Source organism: Battus philenor, unplaced genomic scaffold (genome assembly GCF_028537555.1).
Source record: "Battus philenor isolate CCGP_79_NKW_IND1 unplaced genomic scaffold, ilBatPhil1.0.hap1 SCAF_3, whole genome shotgun sequence".
Taxonomy (NCBI): Eukaryota; Metazoa; Arthropoda; class Insecta; order Lepidoptera; family Papilionidae; genus Battus; species Battus philenor.
This window is the reverse complement of record NW_027181693.1, coordinates 837,836-846,143: the sequence shown is the minus strand read 5'-3', so window position 1 is coordinate 846,143 and position 8,308 is coordinate 837,836.

Below are 8,308 nucleotides of genomic sequence, written 5' to 3'. Positions count from 1 at the left end.
TTTTCCTTAACCCCCGCAATATGGGTATCAAATGAAAGGGCTACACTAGTAAAACACGATGATTATGTCAAAATTTAAAATTCAAGATGGACGCCGTTCCAATATGGCGGACTAGGAACATATTTTTCCACAACCACCACAATATGGGTATCAAAAAACCGTTTAATTTAAAAGTTTTTTAAATGTATTTATTTGAACGTGTTTTTGAAGACTAAAAAAGATTCCTCGTATCGCATTCTTTCATTAATTTGGATAGTGTGTACATTTTATTAATCATTTATTTATTGTTCGCTACATAATTAATTAGTATATACAGCCTATAATACATAACATTCGAAACTGTCGGAATAGTCATTTTGCAATATAGCCTTTAAAACTTTCTTCGAATCGGTTTTTATCTCCTCGTGTCAAAACTGTGTCTCCACATTGGCCAAAGTTTATTGAATAGCAAGAAGTCGCACGGAGTCAAATCAGTTGCGGAACGACATCAGTTCAGTTTTTAAGGCTTTTTTTTTGTCAAAATTGAAACATTCGTTAAAAAAAACACGTGTAAGTCAGGGATAGTTAAACTTTTTGACTAACAGACGCCTGGTAAATAGTATAGACAGTCCTACAAATACAGTTTTAAATGACAATTTAACCATAATTTTTGATCACAGAGTATATATCGATATCATTGAAAATATTACAGATAATAATAACTTTAAAGTAATATCCATATCCATATTTTAAAATCGGAACATGGAATTTTTTTTCGTAAGCATACCCACACTATGACTACATAGTGCAAATACTAACGTCTGGCCAGTACTAATAATATATCCATATTTGAAAATATTCACAGAGCTGTGTTATCTGTTACCAAATTGATTCGTGTTATTATTGTCTGCGGTGCAGGTGGGTAGAGCCGAGACCTTTCAATGAACCCGGCTATCGCGCAGACCGAATTCTTGTCGCATACAGGGTGATAGTTCTTTTATGAACCTCCAGTTTTAGACCTCTCTTTCCCCCAGTTATGTCTCACATAGGGTTGATACAACTCAGGTAAAGTATTTTTTAATTTTATTCTTATATTCCACTTCTTCCTTTCAACCTTTACAATCTGTATCTTTTTTCACATTCAAATCGCCTCCCATTCAACACCTTCCTTCCTTCATCTTCGTTCCTAGACCACAGTTTACTACATTATCAAAATTTTGACTCAATTCTTAGATTTTATTTACATTGTACAATTTTTTTGGAATTTTTATTTCTAGTTTTATTTTTATACAATTATAGCTATTATATTGTTTTCTTATTTACTAAACCTTTATTGGTTTTTTCATGATAATCTTGCTCGACCCTTTTTGACTTAGTTCCGAGTCTGAGAGTGATTAAACTTTAATTATATATACCTAGAACAAACCATCCAGCTTGGCAAGTCCAACTCGGATCGATAGCGTAAGGAAAGCTCCTAAAATACCTCTTCGTCCAAAATAAGAACTATTAAGACGATAAGTTATTGTTGCTTATTTTTAAAACAGTAAATCAATTAATATTCTCTTCGATCAAAAACATTTTCTGTTTATTCACTTTATTACACTTATTTAATGTCAATAAATTTTGACGTAACGAAATCATTAGGTTTCTAGAATGAATCGTAATGAAAATCATCGTCATTGTTTAAGCCCATAGACACCCACTGCAAAGCCTTCAGTAAAGATATCTATGGGCGGATATAAAATAACCTCAAACTTGACAGGCCAATTCGGTCCTAGTGTGTTATTATGATACACAGAGTTTGTAGCTACCCATCTGTAAACTTATTTATGAGCTGTGAAAATTCTATAAAATTAATACATAGTGTGACATACATGAGATTGTGTCCCGAGAATTGAACCCGCGACATACAATCACAAGATTCAATGCATACTTTTTTTTATGGCCCCCGCTATTGGGGCATCTCGTACCCCTAACTTTTTGGGATCAAGGACTTTATAATTTTTTTTTTCAGTCTTCTTTATTTATCACTCTCTTTCACGCGTCACAATATCTTTCATTCTTTGAATTTGGTCCTTCACAATATCTATCGTTTTGCTGTTTTATACCTTCTTTCTTTCCTCGCCTTTCTTCCATCATCTTCTTACTCTAAGGTGGCTAGGTACATTTTATTTATTTTTATTCTTTAATTTTATCTTACATTTATTTTATCTTTATTTCCATCAGTGCATACTTCTAAGCTATTACTGCTCGTAGGCGCATTAGAGTGAAGTCTTGGAATTTTTTTAAATCAATAAACTAAATAATAACATTAAAAGTATTTCTCGTATCAAATATGTACTCAATCTAGTTAGGTATGTTTACCGAATTTGCATCGACCATATCCCACCTGTGGGAAAATGCACCAGTCTCGTGAGCGGGGCGACCTTGCGGGCCGCACCTTCACCCAGTGTTCTACAGTTAAACCGGCAAGTGTTCGTGAGTTACCATTAGCGGCCCCTGTTCGTACCTCTTATCTATGTATCACTGCGGTGAATTACAATTCAAGTTTCTTTCGAGGCGTGTCTAAGCAGGTTAAGTTTATGTTACCAAACATTACTTGATAATATCACAATTTTAGTTTTCGTTTACACGAAATAAATATTCCTATGATCATATGAACGTATTCGTATTAATTCCTGTAAATAAATATGTAGGTACTTAGAGAATATATATATATTCTCTAACAACACCTAAAATTTCATTAAGATGACGACCGATGATAAGCGATATTTAAAGTTATCCGGAGAGGCTAGAGGCTCTTGGCAATATTTAACATAATAATAATTAAGTTGAAGTGAACTGATTTTACAATATCGTGCATATATATATATATGTATATATATAAATATATATGTATATATATATAAATATATATATGCAAAAGTGAGCAGTGGGGACCAAGCTGTAGATTACTGAGACTTGAAACCTTAGGTCGTGGGTTCGATTCCCGGGATACAATGTTATAATTTACACTTTGTGAATTAATTATGCACGATTTCTTTAGCTCTAACAATTTTCTAGTTACACAAGTTATCACTTAAATAAAGCAGTTCAGTCTAGAATTGAATTTACGATAATATTACGTCTAATATTTATAATAATAGGGAATAATTACAATAATAGTTACATAAGTGACAAATTTTGTATATAAATAAATTGTCTAAAGCAGGTCGCTTCAAACCAGTGCTATTGTAAATCTGAAAGTGAGGTCTATGTCCAACAGAAGAGGTCTTAAGGCTGAAATGATGAGATTACAGGCTTTCATTTTCCTCCATAATTAAAGTAACCAAAGTTAGTAGGTAATCACTGAGCTTAGACCATAAACCCTTTTCTTAAGCTAGAGTTTTTCTTAAACAACAAGATTAGTGCATATTACATTTAAATGTCAAAAATCTCTTTAACATACCTCTTTTGCACTGAAGATAAACAAATAACTCAGTTCCATACGTGCTTAAAACAATTTAGTGTGCGTACAAAGTACAACGTAACGCGTTGAACTCTAATGTACGGGCGAGCGGTGGATCAAAGAAATGTCACGCGGTCCGACCTTTTCGCAGTAATGTACGCAGCATTAAAAATAATTTACTTCATTTATTTTTACTCCATTTATCAGCAACGTAAAGTGGATATAAATTACTATATGAATGTAAAAAGGGCGTGTTGTAAAGTGTATTTGCAATCCATCCCCTTGTCAGGACATATAGAGGGAATACACAATTTGTGCATTGTGAAACAGTTTTTTTATTTGAAAAATTAGGTTCCCCTTACTTTGTTTTACTTTAACTAACAACACTTTAAAGTGGTGAAAGTTTAGCTCTTTTGCCACTAAAAAGCTTTTACACTTATAATAAATCACTATATATTTTTTTAAGTGTTTTAATCACTTTTTCATACGGTAAGTTAAATATTTTAATTTTATAAATATCAATTTATTATTAAATTTCATTTTTTATTTTATCTCGTAATTAAAGTAGTTAAATATGATAAATTATTTAATGTTCAGTACATTTACACGGAGTGTACTTCGTTTTGAAATTCCAACTATAATGAAAATGAGTTGGCAGACGATGTGGCGAGGTGTTTAGAGACGCGCTGGCAAGTGGAGCATGTGTTAATGTTAGTTAAATGACCGGGACACCATGCGTTATTGTTTCTATATAAGTTGCTCCCGCTGCGGTAAAGCCTGTTCACACGTGCGATAAGGGAATACTTTTACAATTTTGCTATCGTTTATTCATACAGGATGATGGTTATGTGTCAGAACTTTAAAGGGTTGAAAATATAGGACATTTGTCAGCAGGAAGCTTTCAAACTTGTAATATACTTCAGATAATTTTTTTTTCTTATAGAATAAGTCAGTTTAGTATCTTCTGCAGGAATAGATAGTAAACAAAAACTATTTTTAATAGCAGTATGTAGTAATCCAAACTCCGATATCGTTTTTGTTTACTATATTAGTATTTCGTAATTTACAATTGTTTGAATTATTTATTTTTGGATAAGGAGCTTTACATAAACCACTTTAAAGCTTTTACTTAAAGCCAACCACCCTGTACATAATAATTGTCTTTTTAAATCATTCACTGTGATCATTTACGTTTTTCAAGAGAAGAATGTCTCAAAAACTCATTTCGAAAGAGATTGTTATTTAGAGATTAGAGAACTTCTTTATAATCGCATCCTTCAATTTGAAATAAACTAATTGGGTTCAAAATGCATTCCTATCTAAACATTAATCAGGTGTTTAGTTTTCACTTTGGAAAATGTTCTCAATACAGTTGTTAAAGCAATTCATATACGAGATGTAAAATCATATATAATAAATGAACCCTGCTATGCATGCATGCCTTTTGTGGACTATATAACATCATTTGTAAAAGTATATATCCTGAACACATAACCATTTTGACTGGTGTTAATTAAAAACCGTATCCTAAAATAGATGCTATAGAAGGTAATACAATGCTAAAATAATAAACGAATATTTAAATGACAAGAATCCTTGGCAGTGATGTCGCTTTTGATTTCTTTTACGCTGTATCTGATAAAGTGTAAAAATATAAATTCGTATTATTAAACTATATTAAAATGTTTTGTTGTGGTGTTATTACTGCTTTCTCTCCACAACTATAACACCTTGCAAAGCAGAGTAGATCCAAAAATGAAATAAATTAAAAAATAAGTAGACGATCAATAAAACTTCTGTTACAAGTTTCAATGTTAAATAAACTTATTTTATCTATTTATAATAACAAAAGTATTCGCAGCGTTTACCGTGAGTGTGAAGGTGGCGTAACAAAAAATAATTACGTACATTTTTTGCGACAGGCTGCCGATAGCAGAGGCACATTATGGTATCATTTTATGTGACGATTTGTGGGGCTGCCGCGCTGATTGCTGGCCGATTAGCCTGCATTTCCATTACGCGGCTACAAAAACCCACGCCCGGTGCTTATTGTGGTGCGCTGGTGCCTTGTGGGAGATTGGGTTTCATTCGCATCCGAATACCAGAGTAGTGACGCGACTTATGGGACCTTCTTTAAAGTTACGAAGAATATATCATCATATTAAAAAAAAACTTTTATTTGAATTAATAATGTATAACTTATAGTATATATATTATATTATATATACAAGCGCGATGAAGGACATCCACCTACAAGGTAAAACAGAGGATCTTGTCTCAGAGATCCATCTTCGGAAGAGCGAGAGATCTTCGAGAGAGAGAGATCTTCGGAAGACGCTAAATGCAAACAGTTCTCTGTCGGTGCTTTTAGAGAAGGCCTATATACAGGAGTGGACAGTGAAGAACTGTTATTAATAAAATTCACAAAAGGACCGTAAAATCAAACCTACTTTTAAATAATAAATTCATTTAATAACATTCGGTGCAAAAGTAATGTCATAATTTGAACCTGCAGCCATGTTGTTATTAATTTTAAAAAAGATCTCCATTGTTAAAAAAAAAACTTTATTTAAAGGGGTAAGAATAATGATTATATTTAAAAAAAAAAATGTCGGTTAATTGGCTACCACCTGAGTCCCGAATTGATGCATAATTGCGCTCGTTTTACGGCTTTTTGAATTTTCGCTTGAAAAACATCTGACTACAAATTGACGATATCTTCTTGAGTGTTATCATTCGAGGCTTGTAAGGTGGTGTGTGGCGTGGTTTATTGCGATAAACACGAGATTTTAAAAAGCTTCACAGGAAGAAGTCTATCGCTGTGGGATCTGGCGATATGGAGGGCCTGTGCAAAACTTCAAAACGGGAAATCACTCGGCCTGGTAATTGGTGTCTCAAAATATCCTTCGTTGCCGAAGCTGTATAAATAAGTAGTAACAATAATTCCTCGTTCTTGAGGTATATATATATTTTATATATATTTATATATATATATATATATATATATATATCCTTGGCTTATTGACAACTAATTCCCTATATATCTACATCATAAATGTCAAAGTACAGTGACATTTAGGGCCACTTGTAAAAATCAAGGCACGTTCACATTATGCCATTACTTTTGCGCCACCTGTTATATAAGTCATAAAGTAATCGCTTATATACATTTAATATTGAAGGCAACCTTATAATGATTATTTTATATATTCCGTAAATCATTTGCGTTATTATCAAAAAATATAGTAATAAAAGAATAAGATAATTAAAAAATAATTTACCTTATGTTAGAAAATTCACAAGATATATTATTAGGTAATTTGAATAGGAAATAGTTCGTTATGGTACATTTATAAAACTACTTACAAGTGCTAAGCAAAAACGTAGAACTGAAAGCAACGTGGCCGGAAATGTTGTCGCATACCGAGCGATTAAGACGCCTCGTGGACTTCGGGCACCAACACCTCATAATGATAACTTTGCATACTTTATGTGATCTTAAGTTTAAGTTAAAACAATAATTAGACGAATAAAAATTGTTTTTTGTCTTTTATTATCGTCATTTCAGCCGGAGGACATCCTTTTAAACGGTTTCATTTAGTTCGACCCGTACGGAATTTATTTATTTGGGTCAAAATTAGAAATTGAAATTTAAGCACCTTCCCGTTGTCAGATTGATCTGAAATTTGGTACACACATTTAATTTAGATGACAATACAATATAATACAATCAATAACATTATAAAACTAAGATGGCCGCCGATACAAAACGGCGGATTACATATTTTTCCTTAACCCCCTTAATATGGGTATCAAATGAAAGGGCTACACTAGTAAAACACGATGATTATGTCAAAATTTAAAATTCAAGATGGACGCCGTTCCAAAATGGCGGACTAGGTACATATTTTTCCACAACCACCACAGTATGGGTATCAAAAAACCGTTTAATTTAAAAGTTTTTTAAATGTATTTATTTATTATTATGATATATATTCCACAGACATTGGCATACGTGCTTTTGTTTTTACAATTACGTTTAACATTTTCGAAAACTTTTTTACTCACGTTCTTGCATGTTACAGTGTTTACTCTCTTAATCCATTCAAACAACGCTCTAACAATGTTATGTTTTTAAAATTATATTTTGTGTGATCATTTCTTCATCCCTGCTCCATACGGTGGTCGATTTCGCCACATAGATGAATCTTGCGATCGCATCTTGAGTCTCGTTCGTGTAATATACGCACGTGTGTGACGTGATATAGGTACCGCCGCATGATAGACACTGTTATACAGCCTGTGAGGGCTAAAGAGCGAGGAGGACATCACTTCGATGGCCACTTGAGAATCTTTCGGTGCTAGCAGCCATCAGTTGCACGAGTGATATTCCCCGATCATTGTCACTTCAGACATGTATAAAAATACTAGCTGATCTCGCAAACATGGTTTTGCAAAAAAAAAAAAGTTTTTACTTAACAATTAAAAATAAGAGTTGATCGTAGAGGGGCCAAAATTTAGGGTTATATGTATTTTTATATGGTGTATCATAAAAAAATAAAAACCAAAAAAATTGTCTAAAAAAAAATTTAAGGGTGTACAACCCTAATCACACTCGGAAAATAGATATTAGCCGATTCTCAGACATACTGAATACGCATATAAAATTTGGTAAAAATCGGTCGAGCCGTTTCATCATCCTTTAGTGTGATTTTAGTACTACACAGATTGGCTGATATGTTTTTTAGGTTTACGACATTTTCACTTGCGAACATTACATTGGCGCAACGTAAATGAGTTATTTGTTTAGAAACGACAGTAAACGTGCGCGGTAACGCGTGTAACTAGAAAAACCGGTCGATACTATGTCAAGCATTTTAT